Source organism: Aulostomus chinensis, chromosome 4 (genome assembly GCF_037954235.1).
Source record: "Aulostomus chinensis isolate RoL2024-O1b breed Wild chromosome 4, RoL_Achi_v1.0, whole genome shotgun sequence".
In the NCBI taxonomy this organism is placed as follows: domain Eukaryota; kingdom Metazoa; phylum Chordata; class Actinopteri; order Syngnathiformes; family Aulostomidae; genus Aulostomus; species Aulostomus chinensis.
The window spans coordinates 26,421,417-26,442,844 of NC_141323.1; the positions used below are offsets into that span (position 1 = coordinate 26,421,417).

At 44.5% G+C, this 21,428-nt stretch overlaps 15 non-coding genes and 9 pseudogenes across 15 annotated transcripts; all 24 read left to right on the forward strand.

Moving 5' to 3' along the window:
- The first annotated feature begins 6,637 nt into the window (after positions 1-6,637).
- On the forward strand, positions 6,638-6,756 carry LOC147264598 (5S ribosomal RNA; annotated as a pseudogene).
- A 309-nt stretch (positions 6,757-7,065) lies between these two features.
- LOC147264599 (5S ribosomal RNA) lies at positions 7,066-7,184 on the forward strand. The gene has a single exon (XR_015112847.1). It is a non-coding gene; the product is annotated as a 5S ribosomal RNA (ribosomal RNA).
- A 310-nt stretch (positions 7,185-7,494) lies between these two features.
- Positions 7,495-7,613, forward strand: LOC147264600 (5S ribosomal RNA; annotated as a pseudogene).
- Positions 7,614-7,923: 310 nt separating this feature from the next.
- LOC147264601 (5S ribosomal RNA) lies at positions 7,924-8,042 on the forward strand. The gene has a single exon (XR_015114897.1). It is a non-coding gene; the product is annotated as a 5S ribosomal RNA (ribosomal RNA).
- A 309-nt stretch (positions 8,043-8,351) lies between these two features.
- Positions 8,352-8,470, forward strand: LOC147264602 (5S ribosomal RNA). The gene has a single exon (XR_015114573.1). It is a non-coding gene; the product is annotated as a 5S ribosomal RNA (ribosomal RNA).
- Positions 8,471-8,780: 310 nt separating this feature from the next.
- LOC147264603 (5S ribosomal RNA) lies at positions 8,781-8,899 on the forward strand (annotated as a pseudogene).
- Positions 8,900-9,208: 309 nt separating this feature from the next.
- LOC147264604 (5S ribosomal RNA) lies at positions 9,209-9,327 on the forward strand. Its single transcript, XR_015114703.1, has one exon. It is a non-coding gene; the product is annotated as a 5S ribosomal RNA (ribosomal RNA).
- A 310-nt stretch (positions 9,328-9,637) lies between these two features.
- Positions 9,638-9,756, forward strand: LOC147264605 (5S ribosomal RNA). Its single transcript, XR_015114854.1, has one exon. It is a non-coding gene; the product is annotated as a 5S ribosomal RNA (ribosomal RNA).
- Positions 9,757-10,065: 309 nt separating this feature from the next.
- Positions 10,066-10,184, forward strand: LOC147264606 (5S ribosomal RNA; annotated as a pseudogene).
- Positions 10,185-10,493: 309 nt separating this feature from the next.
- Positions 10,494-10,612, forward strand: LOC147264607 (5S ribosomal RNA; annotated as a pseudogene).
- Positions 10,613-10,921: 309 nt separating this feature from the next.
- LOC147264608 (5S ribosomal RNA) lies at positions 10,922-11,040 on the forward strand. The gene has a single exon (XR_015113593.1). It is a non-coding gene; the product is annotated as a 5S ribosomal RNA (ribosomal RNA).
- A 310-nt stretch (positions 11,041-11,350) lies between these two features.
- LOC147264609 (5S ribosomal RNA) lies at positions 11,351-11,469 on the forward strand. The gene has a single exon (XR_015115651.1). It is a non-coding gene; the product is annotated as a 5S ribosomal RNA (ribosomal RNA).
- A 308-nt stretch (positions 11,470-11,777) lies between these two features.
- On the forward strand, positions 11,778-11,896 carry LOC147264610 (5S ribosomal RNA; annotated as a pseudogene).
- Positions 11,897-12,204: 308 nt separating this feature from the next.
- Positions 12,205-12,323, forward strand: LOC147264611 (5S ribosomal RNA). The gene has a single exon (XR_015113280.1). It is a non-coding gene; the product is annotated as a 5S ribosomal RNA (ribosomal RNA).
- Positions 12,324-12,633: 310 nt separating this feature from the next.
- LOC147264612 (5S ribosomal RNA) lies at positions 12,634-12,752 on the forward strand (annotated as a pseudogene).
- A 309-nt stretch (positions 12,753-13,061) lies between these two features.
- LOC147264613 (5S ribosomal RNA) lies at positions 13,062-13,180 on the forward strand. Its single transcript, XR_015114600.1, has one exon. It is a non-coding gene; the product is annotated as a 5S ribosomal RNA (ribosomal RNA).
- A 309-nt stretch (positions 13,181-13,489) lies between these two features.
- Positions 13,490-13,608, forward strand: LOC147264614 (5S ribosomal RNA). The gene has a single exon (XR_015113565.1). It is a non-coding gene; the product is annotated as a 5S ribosomal RNA (ribosomal RNA).
- A 310-nt stretch (positions 13,609-13,918) lies between these two features.
- Positions 13,919-14,037, forward strand: LOC147264615 (5S ribosomal RNA). The gene has a single exon (XR_015114627.1). It is a non-coding gene; the product is annotated as a 5S ribosomal RNA (ribosomal RNA).
- A 310-nt stretch (positions 14,038-14,347) lies between these two features.
- On the forward strand, positions 14,348-14,466 carry LOC147264616 (5S ribosomal RNA; annotated as a pseudogene).
- A 309-nt stretch (positions 14,467-14,775) lies between these two features.
- On the forward strand, positions 14,776-14,894 carry LOC147264617 (5S ribosomal RNA). Its single transcript, XR_015113576.1, has one exon. It is a non-coding gene; the product is annotated as a 5S ribosomal RNA (ribosomal RNA).
- A 309-nt stretch (positions 14,895-15,203) lies between these two features.
- Positions 15,204-15,322, forward strand: LOC147264618 (5S ribosomal RNA). The gene has a single exon (XR_015112671.1). It is a non-coding gene; the product is annotated as a 5S ribosomal RNA (ribosomal RNA).
- A 310-nt stretch (positions 15,323-15,632) lies between these two features.
- LOC147264619 (5S ribosomal RNA) lies at positions 15,633-15,751 on the forward strand. Its single transcript, XR_015113882.1, has one exon. It is a non-coding gene; the product is annotated as a 5S ribosomal RNA (ribosomal RNA).
- A 309-nt stretch (positions 15,752-16,060) lies between these two features.
- Positions 16,061-16,179, forward strand: LOC147264620 (5S ribosomal RNA). The gene has a single exon (XR_015114505.1). It is a non-coding gene; the product is annotated as a 5S ribosomal RNA (ribosomal RNA).
- A 310-nt stretch (positions 16,180-16,489) lies between these two features.
- Positions 16,490-16,608, forward strand: LOC147264621 (5S ribosomal RNA; annotated as a pseudogene).
- The last annotated feature ends 4,820 nt before the right edge of the window (positions 16,609-21,428 follow it).

Genomic DNA, 21,428 nt, shown 5'->3' on the forward strand with positions numbered 1-21,428 from the left:
GAAAATGTATTAAAAGCTTGCAGAAAAACACATTCAAACCTTGAATAAACAAGACTATAGAAAATAAAAAGAACCCCGGGGTATATTGTTTGTCTTTTTTTCAACTGTCTAATTTTATTTCGAGTGCACTCTTGTTTACTTTCGTTGGCCCGCTTTAATTGGAGCTCATGATGGAAACCTTTACCAGATCCCCCCGTGTGTCGGTGAAGTCAACAATACCGGACCGCAGCCGATGAATCCCTCGCTCGTTGTGGCAGCAACCGTCCCGCTCGCAGCAGCCCGCAGCAACAGACCTCCGTGATTCGGCAGCAGCGGCACATCCTCCGGCTCCTTCGGCAGCAGTGACGCGTCCTCCATTAACGACTCTCTCCCGAGGCGACTATCCGAAGCTCCTGTCCCGTCCGTGCAGCGGCGTCTCCATTCAGCGTGGACAGCGTTAGCCTAGCTCCCGCTAGCTTCTGTAACTGGACTTGCCTGGTGCTCAAAACACAATCGGTGGCGGAGAATCCGACTCACGCACTCCGATCACGTCGGTCAATTACAGTTCACAGTCCGTTACCGATAAAAACTCCTCTCCGACGACACACAGTCTCCAAACTCCGATAACGTTACGCCATTCACACGATGCTCCTTCCTCGCGCTCGTTTCTCCCGGAAGTGTAAACACTAAAGGTCATGAACTCACGCACGTAACCTAACGTAATAGAATTACTTTAACATTTTTGAAAGACATTCACACCCCATGAAATGATGTTTTTTTGAAAGTTAAATTTTAAACCAATATTATTTTAATATCTTCTTCATAATACTAATGTAAATTTTAGCTTAACCATGAACTGGCATTTTATTCTTAACTTATTCCTATGAAAATCATGAAATAAATACCACTGATTTCTCAGAGTATTACATCAACCTCGGATTAAATTAAAGCTGCAGTCAGTGTTGTTTGGGCCTGAGCCTCCTCCCGCCCACCGCAGCCGAGTAGCAGGGGTCGTCCTGAATCCAGTGATGAATTTTATGAAAGCGGTGGGACTTGTACATTTACAGCAATTGCTTGCAGTGTACTACAAGATTTCAACAGTATCACCCTGTTTATAAAAATACAGTACTTTGCTGTTAATTCTAATAGGAATCTGTTAAATTACACCCCATGACTGTTTAACAGAACTATGCTGTAATGCTAAAATACAGTACTTCACTGTAAATAAAACAGTATCATGCAGTATCTTTGCCTGATGGACGCAAGGAGAATCTCCTGATCTGCACGTGAGGCCAGAGCCTTGGTTATCATCCATCTCAATCACAGTCATTTGGTGAGTAGCGATTGCATTTATTGTAGACATTGGCGCAAAGTCTGTAGGCCAGTGGAGGCTAAGTGAAGTTTCCAGTTTGTGTGGCGACACACACGAGTGGGGGGTGCACTTATTAAAATATAATAGTGACCAAAGCCGGACAACGCCACCTTGGGAATTTCGCCCAAGGAAATAGTTAACGTACTGACCAAAACGCACTCACAGGTTCATTTACTAATTGGCAGGAGACGTGGTTCCATGACAAAAATATTTTATTGTAAACAGGCCAGCAGATTAAAAAGAGAACAAGAATGAATCTAAACAAGTCTGGAGCTTACCAGTGGGGGGGAGGGATCCCAAGGCAGAAGACACCCTGATCAATTGGGACATCACATTTAAAAACACATGATTAAAGCAAAACAGGGGTGCACAGCACACAAGAGGAAAAGCGACGCCAGGACCGTGAGCTCCCAGTACCTGAAACGAAATGACAAGAATTATAATTTAACACCAAAACTAAAAAAAAAAAAAACACAAACCAGAACCAAACTCAAACCACAATTTAAAAATTAATTCGAGAAACAAGATTTAATTATTAAAAACAAATTAGCAAGGAAAAATAATACAACCCAAAATAACCAGAAACAAGTTCATTTCTCCATTGCTAGACCAGGGAGCTAACGGATAGCCGTCCAGCAGCTTGCTACACCCTGAAGCCCAAGCGGAGGAATGGGAAACAATGCAGATCCAAACCTTCAGAGCACCATGAAGTAGAGTTCAGTGGCGCCACACGGTGGACATCAGGATCTGGCAGACCCTGGTTAAACAAGGTGAATTACTGCAACAACCTCCAGTTCAACACAGCGGATTCCAATTCATTAACACAGAAGCAGAGCACTCCAGTGAACACAGTAAACAGTGAACAAACAAACAAGCAAAACATGTGTAGATGGCCAGTAGGTCGCAGAACAGGCTAGTAGCAGAGCAGGCTAATAGAGCAGGAGCCTGTAACAAAGCTGGGTAGTCTGTAGCCAAACAGCCAGAGCAAAGCAGGGTAGTCTGTAGCAAAACAGCAGCCAGAGCAAAGCAGGGTAGTCTGTAGCAAAACAGCAGCCAGAGCAAAGCAGGGTAGTCTGTAGCAAAACAGCAGCCAGAGCAAAGCAGGGTAGTCTGCAGCAAAACAGCAGCCAGAGCAAAGCAGGGTAGTCTAACAAAACAGCAGCCAGAGCAAAGCAGGAGCATCTAGCAAAGCAGGATAGTCTGGCAAGACAGCGCCCGGTAGCAAAGCAGCAGCTAGTTCTTCCTCAGTGTCACGGCTCACCAGCTGTGCCAATCAGGTGTAGATCGCACGCATGCAGAGCAAAGGGTTTCACAGCTAGTATGCTGTGGCAAACAGCCTCTGCACGTCAGATCGGCGGGGGGGGGGGGGGGGGGGTGTTTCCCCACTAGCGGCGATTAAGGGACCGTGTCCCAAAAGCCGGACGCCTACAATTAAACACGTGAATATGAAAAACGTGCATGATCAGCATGCAACACGAGCTACAGGGAGCTACTGCTACATACCAGCACAGACGGTGGCGAGAAGGCAGACGTGAGGCGATCAGAGGCGGAAGCGAGGTGACCAGGAAGTGGGAGGACCGCGGACCCCAAGAGCAAGAGATTGACCAGGTAGATGCTGCCCCTATTTATAGAGCAGCGCCTCACACTGGTTGGCTAATGATGGTACAAGCCAAGTCAGGCATCACCAACCAGTCTCACTGCTAGGATGGGACCTCTCATCCTGCCACATTTGCATTGATAATTACACTCGGTGCACATCATGCTAGCCAGATTTAGCAGCTAGCCAAAATGTTGAAAATGCTTGCAAATTAGTCCAAAAAACACAGAGAGTTGACTTTACTTTTTACATCTCGAGCCTCCACAAATTAATGTGTGCGACATCTGTATTTTGCCTGTGAATTCATGAAGCTTTCTGATAGTCTGAACCATTTTACAGTACACACAATATACGTGTCACACAACAGTTAAGTCGGTTCATATTAAGATGAGTGCACACTGACTGTGTTTACATGCAATTACGTTCCTCCATCTTGTGCTAGGCTACTGCTCTGGCATGAGTCTGTCTGATGGCATGATTACAGTGTACTTAAGGCCATAGATCAGGAGCTGTGGTTGTATTTGTTTAAAAAAGAGTGGTTTTAGCATCGTTCAAGTGCCTGCTCATTTGTGTTGATTTTTCTTTGTCTCTGATATTGCCTACAGATGCAGGAGCCTATTTTCCAGCTGCCCTGATCCTAGTAAGTACTTGCCTGTCCATCACATTTCACAGTTAATCAGTTATTTTTTCAGACCTCAAACATTGAAATAGACAACTATGTTATCTGGTCAAAGAAGCTGTTTTTTTCTTCTTCTTCTTCTCTTCTCTTTTCTCCCTGTTTTTTTGGATCTCCAACACTATATCTACATGTATATATTTGATGGCTTATAATGTCTCATTCATCTGAGTGAGTTCCAACACTCCTTTTTTAGGCGCTTCATTGGAATAAATCCTGAGAGTGTCTGCATGTTTTCCCTGTGCTGGTTCTCTCCAGGCACTCCAGCTTCCTTCCACAGTCCAAAGACATGCAAATGGAAATGCAACTCTAAATTGACCGTAGGTATGGCTGTGAGTGTGAATGGTTGTCTGTCAATATTTGTTGGCTGCGGTGGACTGCGATGGACCACTGACCTGTCCAAGGTAATGTCCCCTCTGGGATAGGCTCCAGCCCCACCCTGTGACACTTAACAGGATAAGCGGAAAAATGGATGGATGGATGGATGGATGGACGGATGGATGGATGGATGGATGGATGGATGGGTGGGTGGGTGATCACTCACAGGACTGTGAGTCTCTCACTCTGACCGCTTCATGCTATGGGACTTACACTGACGTAACCTGATTAGCTCAGTCAGTCGAGCATGAGACTCTTAGTCTCAGGGTTGTTGGTTCAAGCCCCATGTTGGGTGTTGATCTTAAACACCACTGCTTGTCCTCTCAGTTTTGAGAGCTTTGTTTGTAAATTGTCAGAAAAATCAGTGAATAAACAATACAAACTTAGGCTTTGTCAGAAATTCCATGCTTCCAAACTAACCAATATGAAAAAAACAAAAGGTGAGACTTTTTCATGCATTCGAAAAATTTGTATGCGCTTCATTGTATCCGCTTTCTATACTTCCATGCATCCCAGCTTATTTCTGTTAAGGGTTGCAGGGGGAGGCTGGAGCCTTTCCCAGTGGCTTTCAGGTGAGAGGCAGGTTTCACCCTGGACAGGTAGCCAGTCCATTGCAGACAGAATACCCACGCAGGCACGGAGAGAACATGCACACACCACACAGAAAGAACCTGTGCTCGAGCCAGGACTTGAACTTGCTTTGAGGCGACACTGTTAACAACGGTACCACCGTGCCACCCATTGACTGTAACACATTGTAAACAATATACACTCTTGTTATCATACAACACGTAGCCCTGTACAAAAATCAAATAAATTACATCGCATAAAAAGCATAAAGAGATGTGTTAAAAAGTTCAAAAATAAATAGAGTTCATGATCTTTAAAATTGGTTATAATGTGAGCAGGTTAAAAGCATAAATATAATATGTAACATTTAAAAAGAAAAACTATTTACAGTTAAAAAATAAATTCATATGCAGGTCTTTAAGTTCTCTGAGTCTGTAAAAGATCAGTGATCTGAGAATAAGGAGAGGGGAAGAAGCCGTGTTTATATGTAACCTCAATTGTTACCTGTCAATCATTTCATTCCTGTCTTATCTTTGGGTGTATTAAGACCGCAAAAGCCAATGAGAGGAAAGTTCCTGTGTAAGGGGTGGGACTAGTGGCGCAGGTTTGTGAGGTGAGTAGTTAGCGCGCATGGGGAGAGAAACAGAGGCAATGATCAGAGAGTTGAGAGGGGACGCATCGTTTGTGTGGAGAGCATTTAAGTTTATTTTGGAGGTCGACGACTGGTGGTCCTGATATAAACTTCTGTGTGACCTTCGAGAGGTGAATATTTATGCCTGTATTTGCGCTTTATCTAACTGTTATAGTGAAAAGAGACTGGATGTGTACATGGTTAGCGACGTGCTAGCTAGGGATAGCATTCCGTGCTAATGTGCCTGCAGATCGTAGCTTTAGCGTTGTAATATGTTTGGAGCGAAAGTAAAGGTAATGCGAATTCGACACGAGATAATGTTTGATAATTGTGGCTAAATTAAGATAATATGCTTGAAGGAGACGGACATTGGAGAGAGAGAGACGGGTTTCCATCCGATGGCTCTGCTGTTCTGCTGTGCCCTGTCCTGCTGTGTTTTCTTCTTCGTGACTTTCGCTGTCCCGCCATTGCGTGTGAGTGTTTGGATTGTGACTTCCACCGCCATTGCCATTACCATTCAGACTCTCATCCTCCATTCCCGTTCTCCCCCTTCTAATAAAACCCTGGATTTGTGAGGACTAACAAACACATGCACTTGCTTTTATTGTGTGCTCAGCTGCGAGTGAAGCGGCCATTACAGTTGTGAAGCCCCGACCGCACACGAGCTTCAATAAACAGGCCTGAAACAGGTAAAAATTAAATTTAAGGTGTTTCATATGAATGTGTGTGTGCCCACAGGTAAAATATTGAGTTTTAGTTGTTGTAAATTAAAGAATACCGGTTTAGAAGGTAACTTAAGGATTCTGAAAGGGATTAAATATGATGTATATTTTTAAAAAACAAAAGGGTTATCTTTTGTAGAGGAAACTTTTTTTCCTTACAATTGAGGTGTAAAGGATGACTTGAGGGTATTTCATGTGAAACTATCCAACTAAAAAAGATTTTTATTTTCAGTGAAACGAAAGTTCAGAACCAAGAAAGACACTGTTTGTTTTGTTTTGAAAATCCTCTTACTCATTGTTAATAATTTAGTTCATTGTATTTTTATAATACTAGAATATATTCAATTTTTATTTCATCCATCTCTGTGAACAAGTACCTGTGAAGGATTAATTTGCAATTCTTTTAACTTCAGCTTGAGGAAAGGGCAGCTTTGAGTCTTTGGGGACCAGCATGAGCGAGCTTCCCTCACGCACTTCTTCTTGAAGCGCCTTTCCGCAGCTTTGAAATTGAATGTCATGCAGCGTGTAATTTGAAGAAGACAGATGGCAGATGCAGTACTTTTCTCTAGATGACATCAACATTCTTTTCTTTATATTGACAGGACACCTATTCGGCGTGTGAAAAGTCCCTGAGGCTGTTGCGCATCACGTTTTTTCTGAGGTTGTAAAGTGAGTGAAATGGATATAGAGCCCATGTATGTCAGAGTCAAGGGCTTACGGCCTTACCACTCTGAACACGCCGGATCTCTTCTGATCTCGGAAGCTAAGCAGGGTCGGGACTGGTTAGTACATGGATGGAAGACCGCCTGGGAATACCAGATGCTGTAAGCTTTTTTGTTTCTTTGTGAGGAAAGGGCCGCTTTGAGTCTTTGGGGACCAGCATGAGCGAGCTTCCCTCACACACCTTTTCTTGAAGCGCCCTCCGCAGCTTTGGAATGGAATGTCATGCAGCGTGTAATTTGAAGTAGACAGATGGCAGATGCAGTACTTTTCTCTCGATGACATCAACATTCTTTTCTTTTATTGACAGGACACGTATTTGGCGTGTGAAAAGACCCTGAGGCTGTTGCGCATCACTTTTTTTCTGAGGTTGTAAAGTGTGTGAAATGGATATAGAGCCCATGTGTGTAAGTGTAAAGGGCTTACGGCCATACCACTCTGAACACGCCCGATCTCGTCTGATCTCGGAAGCTAAGCAGGGTCGGGCCTGGTTAGTACTTGGATGGGAGACCGCCGGAGAATACCAGGTGCTGTAAGCTTTTTTGTTTCATTGTGAGGAAAGGGCAGCTTTGAGTGTTTGGGGACCAGCATGAGCGAGCTTCCCTCACACACCTTTTCTTGAAGCGCCCTCCACAGCTTTCGAATGGAATGTCATGCAGGGTGTAATTTGAAGTAGACAGATTGCAGATGCAGTAATTTTCTCTGGATGACATCAACATTCTTTTCTTTGTATTGACAGGACAACTATTTGGTGTGTAAAAAGACCGTGAGGCTGTTGCACATCACATTTTTTTTGAGGTTGTAAAGTGAGTGAAATGGATATAGAGCCCATGTGTGTGAGAGTCAAGGGCTTACGGCCGTACCACTCTGAACACGCCCGATCTCGTCTGATCTCGGAAGCTTAGCAGGGTCGGGCCTGGTTAGTACTTGGATGGAAGACCGCCTGGGAATACCAGGTCCTGTAAGCTTTTTTGTTTCATTGTGAGGAAAGGGGCGCTTTGAGACTTTGGGGACCAGCATGAGCGAGCTTCCCTCACACACCTTTTCTTGAAGCGCCTTTCTGCAGCTTTGAAATTGAATGTCATGCAGCGTGTAATTTGAAGTAGACAGATGGCAGATGCAGTACTTTTGTCTCGATGACATCAACATTCTTTTCTTTTATTGACAGGACACGTATTTGGCGTGTGAAAAGACCCTGAGGCTTTTGCGCATCACTTTTTTTCTGAGGTTGTAAAGTGTGTGAAATGGATATAGAGCCCATGTGTGTGAGAGTCAAGGGCTTACGGCCATACCACTCTGAACACCCCCGATCTCTTCTGATCTCGGAAGCTAAGCAGGGTCGGGACTGGTTAGTACTTGGATGGAAGACCGCCTGGGAATACCAGATGCTGTAAGCTTTTTTGTTTCTTTGTGAGGAAAGGGCCGCTTTGAGTCTTTGGGGACCAGCATGAGCGAGCTTCCCTCACACACCTTTTCTTGAAGCGCCCTCCGCAGCTTTGGAATGGAATGTCATGCAGTGGTTAATGTGAAGAAGACAGATGGCAGATGCAGTACTTTTCTCTCGATGACATCAACATTCTTTTCTTTTATTGACAGGACACGTATTTGGCGTGTGAAAAGACCCTGAGGCTGTTGCGCATCACTTTTTTTCTGAGGTTGTAAAGTGTGTGAAATGGATATAGAGCCCATGTGTGTCAGAGTCAAGGGCTTACGGCCATCCCACTCTGAACACGCCAGATCTCTTCTGATCTCGGAAGCTAAGCAGGGTCGGGCCTGGTTAGTACTTGGATGGGAGACCGCCTGGGAATACCAGGTGCTGTAAGCTTTTTTGTTTCATTGTGAGTAAAGGGCAGCTTTGAGTGTTTGGGGACCATCATGAACGAGCTTCCCTCACACACCTTTTCTTGAAGCGCCCTCCACAGCTTTCGAATGGAATGTCATGCAGTGTGTAATTTGAAGTAGACAGATTGCAGATTCAGTACTTTTCTCTGGATGACATCAACATTCTTTTCTTTGTATTGACAGGACAACTATTTGGTGTGTAAAAAGACCGTGAGGCTGTTGCACATCACATTTTTTTTGAGGTTGTAAAGTGTGTGAAATGGATATAGAGCCCATGTGTGTGAGAGTCAAGGGCTTACGGCCGTACCACTCTGAACACGCCCGATCTCGTCTGATCTCGGAAGCTTAGCAGGGTCGGGCCTGGTTAGTACTTGGATGGAAGACCGCCTGGGAATACCAGGTCCTGTAAGCTTTTTTGTTTCATTGTGAGGAAAGGGGCGCTTTGAGACTTTGGGGACCAGCATGAGCGAGCTTCCCTCACACACCTTTTCTTGAAGCGCCCTCAGCAGCTTTGGAATGGAATTTCATGCAGTGGTTAATTTGAAGAAGACAGATGGCAGATGCAGTTCTTTTCTCTCGATGACATCAACATTCTTTTGTTTTATTGACAGGACACCGATTTGGCGTGTGAAAAGACCCTGAGGCTTTTGCGCATCACTTTTTTTCTGAGGTTGTAAAGTGTGTGAAATGGATATAGAGCCCATGTGTGTGAGAGTCAAGGGCTTACGGCCATACCACTCTTAACACGCCCGATCTCTTCTGATCTCGGAAGCTAAGCAGGGTCGGGACTGGTTAGTACTTGGATGGGAGACCGCCTGGGAATACCAGGTGCTGTAAGCTTTTTTGTTTCATTGTGAGGAAAGGGCAGCTTTGAGTGTTTGGGGACCAGCATGAGCGAGCTTCCCTCACACACCTTTTCTTGAAGCGCCCTCCACAGCTTTCGAATGGAATGTAATGCAGTGTGTAATTTGAAGTAGACAGATTGCAGATGCAGTACTTTTCTCTGGATGACATCAACATTCTTTTCTTTGTATTGACAGGACAACTATTTGGTGTGTAAAAAGACCGTGAGGCTGTTGCACATCACATTTTTTTTGAGGTTGTAAAGTGAGTGAAATGGATATAGAGCCCATGTGTGTGAGAGTCAAGGGCTTACGGCCATACCACTCTGAACACGCCCGATCTCGTCTGATCTCGGAAGCTTAGCAGGGTCGGGCCTGGTTCGTACTTGGATGGAAGACCGCCTGGGAATACCAGGTGCTGTAAGCTTTTTTGTTTCATTGTGAGGAAAGGGCCGCTTTGAGTCTTTGGGGACCAGCATGAGCGAGCTTCCCTCACACACCTTTTCTTGAAGCGCCCTCTGCAGCTTTGGAATGGAATTTCATGCAGTGGTTAATTTGAAGAAGACAGATGGCAGATGCAGTACTTTTCTCTCGATGACATCAACATTCTTTTCTTTTATTGACAGGACACGTATTTGGCGTGTGAAAAGACCCTGAGGCTTTTGCGCATCACTTTTTTTCTGAGGTTGTAAAGTGTGTGAAATGGATATAGAGCCCATGTGTGTCAGAGTCAAGGGCTTACGGCCATACCACTCTGAACACCCCCGATCTCTTCTGATCTCGGAAGCTAAGCAGGGTCGAGACTGGTTAGTACTTGGATGGAAGACCGCCTGGGAATACCAGATGCTGTAAGCTTTTTTTTTTCTTTGTGAGGAAAGGGCCGCTTTGAGTCTTTGGGGACCAGCATGAGCGAGCTTCCCTCACACACCTTTTCTTGAAGCGCCCTCCGCAGCTTTGGAATGGAATGTCATGCAGTGGTTAATTTGAAGAAGACAGATGGCAGATGCAGTACTTTTCTCTCGATGACATCAACATTCTTTTCTTTTATTTACAGGACACGTATTTGGCGTGTGAAAAGACCCTGAGGCTTTTGCGCATCACTTTTTTTCTGAGGTTGTAAAGTGTGTGAAATGGATATAGAGCCCATGTGTGTCAGAGTCAAGGGCTTACGGCCATACCACTCTGAACACGCCCGATCTCTTCTGATCTCGGAAGCTTAGCAGGGTCGGGACTGGTGAGTACTTGGATGGAAGACCGCCTGGGAATACCAGGTCCTGTAAGCTTTTTTGTTTCATTGTGAGGAAAGGGGCGCTTTGAGACTTTGGGGACCAGCATGAGCGAGCTTCCCTCACACACCTTTTCTTGAAGCGCCCTCCGCAGCTTTGGAATGGAATGTCATGCAGTGGTTAATTTGAAGAAGACAGATGGCAGATGCAGTACTTTTCTCTCGATGACATCAACATTCTTTTCTTTTATTGACAGGACACGTATTTGGCGTGTGAAAAGACCCTGAGGCTGTTGCGCATCACTTTTTTTCTGAGGTTGTAAAGTGTGTGAAATGGATATAGAGCCCATGTGTGTAAGAGTAAGGGGTTTACGGCCATACCACTCTGAACACGCCCGATCTCGTCTGATCTCGGAAGCTAAGCAGGGTCGGGCGTGGTTAGTACTTGGATGGGAGACCGCCTGGGAATACCAGGTGCTGTAAGCTTTTTTGTTTCATTGTGAGGAAAGGGCAGCTTTGAGTCTTTGGGGACCAGCATGAGCGAGCTTCCCTCACACACCTTTTCTTGAAGCGCCCTCCACAGCTTTCGAATGGAATGTCATGCAGTGTGTAATTTGAAGTAGATAGATTGCAGATGCAGTACTTTTCTCTGGATGACATCAACATTCTTTTCTTTGTATTGACAGGACAACTATTTGGTGTGTAAAAAGACCGTGAGGCTGTTGCACATCACATTTTTTTTGAGGTTGTAAAGTGAGTGAAATGGATATAGAGCCCATGTGTGTGAGAGTCAAGGGCTTACGGCCATACCACTCTGAACACGCCCGATCTCGTCTGATCTCGGAAGCTAAGCAGGGTCGGGCCTGGTTAGTACTTGGATGGAAGACCGCCTGGGAATACCAGGTGCTGTAAGCTTTTTTGTTTCATTGTGAGGAAAGGGCCGCTTTGAGTCTTTGGGGACCAGCATGAGCGAGCTTCCCTCACACACCTCTTCTTGAAGCGCCCTCTGCAGCTTTGGAATGGAATTTCATGCAGTGGTTAATTTGAAGAAGACAGATGGCAGATGCATTCCTTTTTCTCGATGACATCAACATTCTTTTCTTTTATTGACAGGACACGTATTTGGCGTGTGAAAAGACCCTGAGGCTTTTGCGCATCACTTTTTTTCTGAGGTTGTAAAGTGTGTGAAATGGATATAGAGCCCATGTGTGTCAGAGTCAAGGGCTTACGGCCATACCACTCTGAACACGCCCGATCTCTTCTGATCTCGGAAGCTAAGCAGGGTCGGGACTGGTTAGTACTTGGATGGAAGACCGCCTGGGAATACCAGGTCCTGTAAGCTTTTTTGTTTCATTGTGAGGAAAGGGGCGCTTTGAGACTTTGGGGACCAGCATGAGCGAGCTTCCCTCACACACCTTTTCTTGAAGCGCCCTCCGCAGCTTTGGAATGGAATTTCATGCAGTGGTTAATTTGAAGAAGACAGATGGCAGATGCATTCCTTTTTCTCGATGACATCAACATTCTTTTCTTTTATTGACAGGACACGTATTTGGCGTGTGAAAAGACCCTGAGGCTTTTGCGCATCACTTTTTTTCTGAGGTTGTAAAGTGTGTGAAATGGATATAGAGCCCATGTGTGTCAGAGTCAAGGGCTTACGGCCATACCACTCTGAACACGCCCGATCTCGTCTGATCTCGGAAGCTAAGCAGGGTCGGGCGTGGTTAGTACTTGGATGGGAGACCGCCTGGGAATACCAGGTGCTGTAAGCTTTTTTGTTTCATTGTGAGGAAAGGGCAGCTTTGAGTCTTTGGGGACCAGCATGAGCGAGCTTCCCTCACACACCTTTTCTTGAAGCGCCCTCCACAGCTTTCGAATGGAATGTCATGCAGTGTGTAATTTGAAGTAGATAGATTGCAGATGCAGTACTTTTCTCTGGATGACATCAACATTCTTTTCTTTGTATTGACAGGACAACTATTTGGTGTGTAAAAAGACCGTGAGGCTGTTGCACATCACATTTTTTTTGAGGTTGTAAAGTGAGTGAAATGGATATAGAGCCCATGTGTGTGAGAGTCAAGGGCTTACGGCCGTACCACTCTGAACACGCCCGATCTCGTCTGATCTCGGAATCTTAGCAGGGTCGGGCCTGGTTAGTACTTGGATGGAAGACCGCCTGGGAATACCAGGTCCTGTAAGCTTTTTTGTTTCATTGTGAGGAAAGGGGCGCTTTGAGACTTTGGGGACCAGCATGAGCGAGCTTCCCTCACACACCTTTTCTTGAAGCGCCCTCTGCAGCTTTGGAATGGAATTTCATGCAGTGGTTAATTTGAAGAAGACAGATGGCAGATGCAGTTCTTTTCTCTCGATGACATCAACATTCTTTTGTTTTATTGACAGGACACCGATTTGGCGTGTGAAAAGACCCTGAGGCTTTTGCGCATCACTTTTTTTCTGAGGTTGTAAAGTGTGTGAAATGGATATAGAGCCCATGTGTGTGAGAGTCAAGGGCTTACGGCCATACCACTCTGAACACGCCCGATCTCTTCTGATCTCGGAAGCTAAGCAGGGTCGGGACTGGTTAGTACTTGGATGGAAGACCGCCTGGGAATACCAGATGCTGTAAGCTTTTTTGTTTCTTTGTGAGGAAAGGGCCGCTTTGAGTCTTTGGGGACCAGCATGAGCGAGCTTCCCTCACACACCTTTTCTTGAAGCGCCCTCTGCAGCTTTGGAATGGAATTTCATGCAGTGGTTAATTTAAAGAAGACAGATGGCAGATGCAGTTCTTTTCTCTCGATGACATCAACATTCTTTTGTTTTATTGACAGGACACCGATTTGGCGTGTGAAAAGACCCTGAGGCTTTTGCGCATCACTTTTTTTCTAAGGGGTTAAAGTGTGTGAAATGGATATAGAGCCCATGTGTGTGAGAGTCAAGGGCTTACGGCCATACCACTCTGAACACGCCCGATCTCGTCTGATCTCGGAAGCTAAGCAGGGTCGGGCCTGGTTAGTACTTGGATGGGAGACCGCCTGGGAATACCAGGTGCTGTAAGCTTTTTTGTTTCATTGTGAGGAAAGGGCAGCTTTGAGTGTTTGGGGACCAGCATGAGCGAGCTTCCCTCACACACCTTTTCTTGAAGCGCCCTCCACAGCTTTCGAAAGGAATGTCATGCAGTGTGTAATTTGAAGTAGACAGATCGCAGATGCAGTACTTTTCTCTAGATGACATCAACATTCTTTTCTTTGTATTGACAGGACAACTATTTGGTGTGTAAAAAGACCGTGAGGCTGTTGCACATCACATTTTTTTTGAGGTTGTAAAGTGAGTGAAATGGATATAGAGCCCATGTGTGTCAGAGTCAAGGGCTTACGGCCATACCACTCTGAACACGCCCGATCTCTTCTGATCTCGGAAGCTAAGCAGGGTCGGGACTGGTTAGTACTTGGATGGAAGACCGCCTGGGAATACCAGGTGCTGTAAGCTTTTTTGTTTCATTGTGAGGAAAGGGCAGCTTTGAGTCTTTGGGGACCAGCATGAGCGAGCTTCCCTCACACACCTTTTCTTGAAGCGCCCTCCACAGCTTTCGAATGGAATGTCATGCAGTGTGTAATTTGAAGTAGACAGATTGCAGATGCAGTACTTTTCTCTGGATGACATCAACATTCTTTTCTTTGTATTGACAGGACAACTATTTGGTGTGTAAAAAGACCGTGAGGCTGTTGCACATCACATTTTTTTTGAGGTTGTAAAGTGAGTGAAATGGATATAGAGCCCATGTGTGTGAGAGTCAAGGGCTTACGGCCATACCACTCTGAACACGCCCGATCTCGTCTGATCTCGGAAGCTTAGCAGGGTCGGGCCTGGTTCGTACTTGGATGGAAGACCGCCTGGGAATACCAGGTCCTGTAAGCTTTTTTGTTTCATTGTGAGGAAAGGGGCGCTTTGAGACTTTGGGGACCAGCATGAGCGAGCTTCCCTCACACACCTTTTCTTGAAGCGCCCTCTGCAGCTTTGGAATGGAATTTCATGCAGTGGTTAATTTGAAGAAGACAGATGGCAGATGCAGTTCTTTTCTCTCGATGACATCAACATTCTTTTCTTTTATTGACAGGACACCGATTTGGCGTGTGAAAAGACCCTGAGGCTTTTGCGCATCACTTTTTTTCTGAGGTTGTAAAGTGTGTGAAATGGATATAGAGCCCATGTGTGTGAGAGTCAAGGGCTTACGGCCATACCACTCTGAACACGCCCGATCTCGTCTGATCTCGGAAGCTAAGCAGGGTCGGGCCTGGTTAGTACTTGGATGGGAGACCGCCTGGGAATACCAGGTGCTGTAAGCTTTTTTGTTTCATTGTGAGGAAAGGGCAGCTTTGAGTGTTTGGGGACCAGCATGAGCGAGCTTCCCTCACACACCTTTTCTTGAAGCGCCCTCCACAGCTTTCGAATGGAATTTCATGCAGTGGTTAATTTAAAGAAGACAGATGGCAGATGCAGTTCTTTTCTCTCGATGACATCAACATTCTTTTGTTTTATTGACAGGACACCGATTTGGCGTGTGAAAAGACCCTGAGGCTTTTGCGCATCACTTTTTTTCTAAGGGGTTAAAGTGTGTGAAATGGATATAGAGCCCATGTGTGTGAGAGTCAAGGGCTTACGGCCATACCACTCTGAACACGCCCGATCTCGTCTGATCTCGGAAGCTAAGCAGGGTCGGGCCTGGTTAGTACTTGGATGGAAGACCGCCTGGGAATACCAGGTGCTGTAAGCTTTTTTGTTTCATTGTGAGGAAAGGGCAGCTTTGAGTCTTTGGGGACCAGCATGAGCGAGCTTCCCTCACACACCTTTTCTTGAAGCGCCCTCCACAGCTTTCGAATGGAATGTCATGCAGTGTGTAATTTGAAGTAGACAGATTGCAGATGCAGTACTTTTCTCTAGATGACATCAACATTCTTTTCTTTGTATTGACAGGACAACTATTTGGTGTGTAAAAAGACCGTGAGGCTGTTGCACATCACATTTTTTTTGAGGTTGTAAAGTGAGTGAAATGGATATAGAGCCCATGTGTGTGAGAGTCAAGGGCTTACGGCCATACCACTCTGAACACGCCCGATCTCGTCTGATCTCGGAAGCTTAGCAGGGTCGGGCCTGGTTAGTACTTGGATGGAAGACCGCCTGGGAATACCAGGTGCTGTAAGCTTTTTTGTTTCATTGTGAGGAAAGGGCCGCTTTGAGTCTTTGGGGACCAGCATGAGCGAGCTTCCCTCACACACCTTTTCTTGAAGCGCCCTCTGCAGCTTTGGAATGGAATTTCATGCAGTGGTTAATTTGAAGAAGACAGATGGCAGATGCAGTACTTTTGTCTCGATGACATCAACATTCTTTTCTTTTATTGACAGGACACGTATTTGGCGTGTGAAAAGACCCTGAGGCTTTTGCGCATCACTTTTTTTCTGAGGTTGTAAAGTGTGTGAAATGGATATAGAGCCCATGTGTGTGAGAGTCAAGGGCTTACGGCCATCCCACTCTGAACACGCCCGATCTCTTCTGATCTCGGAAGCTAAGCAGGGTCAGGCCTGGTTAGTACTTGGATGGGAGACCGCCTGGGAATACCAGGTGCTGTAAGCTTTTTTGTTTCATTGTGAGGAAAGGGCAGCTTTGAGTGTTTGGGGACCAGCATGAGCGAGCTTCCCTCACACACCTTTTCTTGAAGCGCCCTCCACAGCTTTCGAATGGAATGTCATGCAGTGTGTAATTTGAAGTAGACAGATTGCAGATGCAGTACTTTTCTCTGGATGACATCAACATTCTTTTCTTTGTATTGACAGGACAACTATTTGGTGTGTAAAAAGACCGTGAGGCTGTTGCACATCACATTTTTTTTGAGGTTGTAAAGTGAGTGAAATGGATATAGAGCCCATGTGTGTGAGAGTCAAGGGCTTACGGCCGTACCACTCTGAACACGCCCGATCTCGTCTGATCTCGGAAGCTTAGCAGGGTCGGGCCTGGTTAGTACTTGGATGGAAGACCGCCTGGGAATACCAGGTCCTGTAAGATTTTTTGTTTCATTGTGAGGAAAGGGGCGCTTTGAGACTTTGGGGACCAGCATGAGCGAGCTTCCCTCACACACCTTTTCTTGAAGCGCCTTTCTGCAGCTTTGAAATTGAATGTCATGCAGCGTGTAATTTGAAGTAGACAGATGGCAGATGCAGTACTTTTGTCTCGATGACATCAACATTCTTTTCTTTTATTGACAGGACACGTATTTGGCGTGTGAAAAGACCGTGAGGCTGTTGCACATCACATTTTTTTTGAGGTTGTAAAGTGTGTGAAATGGATATAGAGCCCATGTGTGTGAGAGTCAAGGGCTTACGGCCATACCACTCTGAACACGCATGCGCCAATCAGACGGTACGCTGACAGCACCACACACGGAGGTCGCGGACTCCGCTTTTCCCATTTCTTTCGTTTTTTTCAGCCTTTTTCATTGTTCTTCCTTATTTTCCGTGCATTTTTGGTTCGTTTTTAGAGTGAACATTTTTTCCCCCCGACAGTTTTTATACTGATCGGGGGAGGTCAATTTGAGTTTTTTTTTCTTTTTTTCCTAATGGAAAACTTTCGGACGGACCAAATGGATTTGAACTCTGCAAACGGATTTCAGATTACGAGCATGGAAAACGGACTTGACAAAAACGCACAAACAGGTGAAGAAAATGAAAAATGGTTGCTTGTTAAAAGAAACAATCAGAAACGAAACATGAAGAAGTCGGAAGGAAAACTGCCGGAGGGAAATGCGAGAGCGGCTTCCGCAGCGACAGCGGGGGAAAGACGGCGAGCAGCGGCTGATTCAGAGGAGATGAGCGCTGGAGCCGGTCCACAGGCAACGAGAGCTGGTGGCCTGAAGAACACAGCTGAAGACGTGGTTCCGAGAAGACCTGGGCAGCGAGGAGCTACTGGAGAGGCGACGGAGAGTGAGAGAGAATTGGCGGCGGAAAGAGATGCGGCGTCTGGTGGGGAAAGGCAGCTGCAGCAGCGACATGGAGCGGCGAAATCTGCGGGTGGCGACCACAAGTATGACAGAGAACTGACGGTCAGTGTCGAGGTAACTGGGCAGGATGAAGTCCCAGTTCTCGAATTAATGAGATGCATAAGAGCACTGTGTGGAGGTTTAATAGCCTGTAGGGCGACAGGGCCGCAGAAATATGAAATTACCATGTCACACATCAAAGGGAAAGAGAGAATCCTAGATGGTTTCAAAATTGGGGACAACACAGTGCATGTCAAAGATCTGTGTAATGATGAACTCATGGTTTCTTTTTTAAGCTTACCAGCTTACATCAGAGATGAGGAAATTTTTCAAAAGCTAGAAGGGTGGGGAGTCTCAGCTGCATCAACTATAAGGAGGAGGATGTGGCCGGGTACGCAAATTGCTGATGGGACGCGGTTTCTCAAAGTAAAGTTTACAGATAAAGTCCAATCTCTGCCTTATTCAGCACGGTTTGACACAGCAATGGGACCGGAATATTTCAGGGTCATACATGATAGGCAGGCTAGGGTGTGTAGGATGTGCCTCCAGCCGGGGCACATCCTAAGGGACTGTCCTGAGTTCTCCTGCCATAAGTGTGGTGTCCAGGGGCATTATGCAAGGGAGTGCAACAGGAAACCTAATAAGATACAGAAATGTGAGGTGTGTTGGAACAAAATTGATGAATGTAATTGTAATTATAGTGATGAGGATATTGTGGTGGAATCTGGATCTGAGGAGCTGTACAGTGAGATGGAAGGTTTAAGTGAGGGAGGAACGGAGGATGAGGAGGAAGATGACGAGGTGGGTAGTGGCGCCGCCAAGCAGGCTGCCGGTGAGGGTTACGCCCCTCAGAGAACCCAGAGCCCTCCTAAAGTGGTGCAGAGCCCAGGCACAAGGCTTGGTTCAAGTCTGAATGACATGAGCACTGACTCAGGCCCACAGCAGAGAGGAAAGGATGGAGGAGGAAACGGGTCCGAAAAGGAGCCGGAGCCTTCTCAACTCCTGGAATCAATGGAGGTGGGGGATACCCCAAGAGAATTGCAGCCGGCGGCAGCCACATCCACCAGGGTACCTACCTTAAATGTGCCCTCCACCTTCCCTCCTCAGAGTAGATCAAACAGTGACTCGGAAATGGACTTTGCCACAATCAAAAATATTCGGAAAAAGCACACCTCAATAAAAGATGCTGCGATGAAGAAAAAACAGAAGAAAGAAGGAGGGAGAGGTAAAAAGTCTTGAGGGAAAATTGGCTGTTTAAAGGTTTTTTTGGTCTGACCATGTTTCTGCTGCACTCCCTTAATGTCAATGGACTCCGCACTTATGGCAGGATGACCGCCATCTTACTTAAAAGCAAGTGTGACATTCTCTGCTTACAGGAGACAAGGTGGGAAGGGGATAGCGTGGTGGCAGCAAGCAAAATGTGGGAAGGAGATGTCTTTTTTAGCAACGGCACAAGTAAATCTTGTGGCGTAGCTATTTTAGTAAAAAAGACTATAAGTACCAATAGCAAGTTAATATATCATGACAAGAAAGGTAGAATACTTATTATAGATGTTTGCATAAACAATAGAACATACAGAATTGTTAACATATATGCCAGTAACTGTGAAAAGGAAAGGAAAATGTTTCTAAATAGTATAAGCAGATGGATAGATCATAGAACCATAATAATAGGAGATTTCAATATCGCATTAACTAAGGATGATATATCAATTAACAATGTATACAAGAATGACACAAGCAGAACTGAGCTATATAATTTAATGAATATTCACAATTTGACAGATGTATGGAGAATTCACAACCCATTCAAGAAAGAGTACTCCAGAAGACAGGTTGTGCAGGGAAAAATGAAACAAGCCAGAATAGATTTATGTCTAGCGGCCCCTGAAGCAACAAAACAGATCAATAAAATACAATATAATTATAACGCATGGAGTGATCACGCAACAATTGAGTGTTACTTGGGTGCTGCAGGAGGTTTCAGGGGGGGAGGTACCTGGTGCCTCAACTCCAGCCTCCTGGCAGATTCAACTTACGTTAAAAAAATCACAAAACTGCTTGATTATGCAAAAATTGAAATGAAAATAGAAAATAATTTTATAGAAAAGTGGGAAATTCTAAAGCAAAGAATTAAAAGAAGTAGTATAAATTATAGTAAAGAGAAAAAGTGGAGAGAGGAGCTGGAAGAAAATCGACTAAGAAAATTAATCAATCATGAAATAGCATTATTTGATAAAGAACCTAACAGAAACACAGAAAACTATGAATTATATAAAGCAAAACTAGGAAACATAGAAAAAATAAAATGCAGAGGTGCAATGATAAGAAGCAGAGTTAAAAATTTAGTAGAAGGAGAAAAATGCACCGCATATTTTTTGGGGCTCGAAAAGCAAAAACAAAACAAAACTATAATAGAAAAAATCAATGATATAACTGGAAAAGAATATGACGATCAAGAAAATATACTAAGAGTAACTACAGAGTTTTATAAAGAATTATTTGATAATGGATATAGCAATAGCGAAGAGGTAGACAAGTTGTTATCAAATATCCAAACTAGTATTTCAGTGGAGGATAAGGAATGGTCTGATGCACAAATTACTATTAATGAGATAAAGACGGCAATAGATAGCTTAAATAAAAACAAAAGTCCAGGGGTAGATGGTTTAACAGCAGAATTTTATATTTGTTTCAAAGAGCAGATAGCTCCCCTGTTGCTGTCATTGTACCACTCAATGGAACGGGAACAGAGAACATCCAATACATTCACTGCAGGAATAATTTCACTTATCTACAAAAATAAAGGTTCAAAACAGGATATAACAAACTATAGACCAATAAGTTTACTCAATACAGATTACAAGATACTGACCAAAACACTGGCAAACAGGCTTAAACTTACAATAGGAACCATTATTGGTAATACACAGGCATACGGCATACCAGATAGAGACATCATAGATACGATCCTTACAATAAAGGATACCGTCAGGACAATGGCAGCACAGGGGGGGTATCTGCTCGGAATTGATTTGGAGAAAGCATTCGACAGAGTAGAACATCTTTTCTTATATAAAACTTTAAAAAGATTTGGATACGGTGAAGGCTTTATTAGATGGATTAAATTATTATACGATAACGCATACAGTCAAATAAAGATAAATGGACAACTAACAGAAAAGATCAAATTAAAAAGATCGGTAAGGCAAGGATGCCCGCTTTCAGCTCTTTTATACAGTATTGTTGCTGAGCCACTAGCCTTAAGTATAATGAATGATAAGAATATTATAGGTATAAAAACATATAGAGACAAAGTCGTTAAAATAGCACAATTTGCGGATGATATCAATATAATGTTTAAAAATGAAGAAAATTTAAATTATATTATAAAACATCTAGAAAGATATGAAAAAGCATCAGGAGCTAAGGTTAACAGAAATAAGTCAGAAATGATGGAATTTGGTAAAAATAGTTTAAAAAATAATTGGGGTTTTAGCACTAAAGAATACAGGAAAATACTGGGTGTATACATTGGTAAAAATGAAGGGGAAGCCAGGGACTTAGGGTGGAGAGAACTTGTAAAAAAGGTAGAAAATACACTTAATTTATGGAGAAGTAGGGGTTTAAGCCTGAGAGGAAAGGTAATTGTCATCAATGCCTTAATACTGTCAAAAATTAATCATGTTTTGGGGGCCTGTGAGCTACCGCAGTGGGCACTAAATTCGCTAAATGAAGCGATCTCCTCCTTCCTTTGGAGGGGAAAGGGAAATTCGATCGCTCATCGGGTGATAATTGCTAATAAAAGGGAGGGGGGATTAGGACTAATTGACATCAGTGCAAAAAAAGA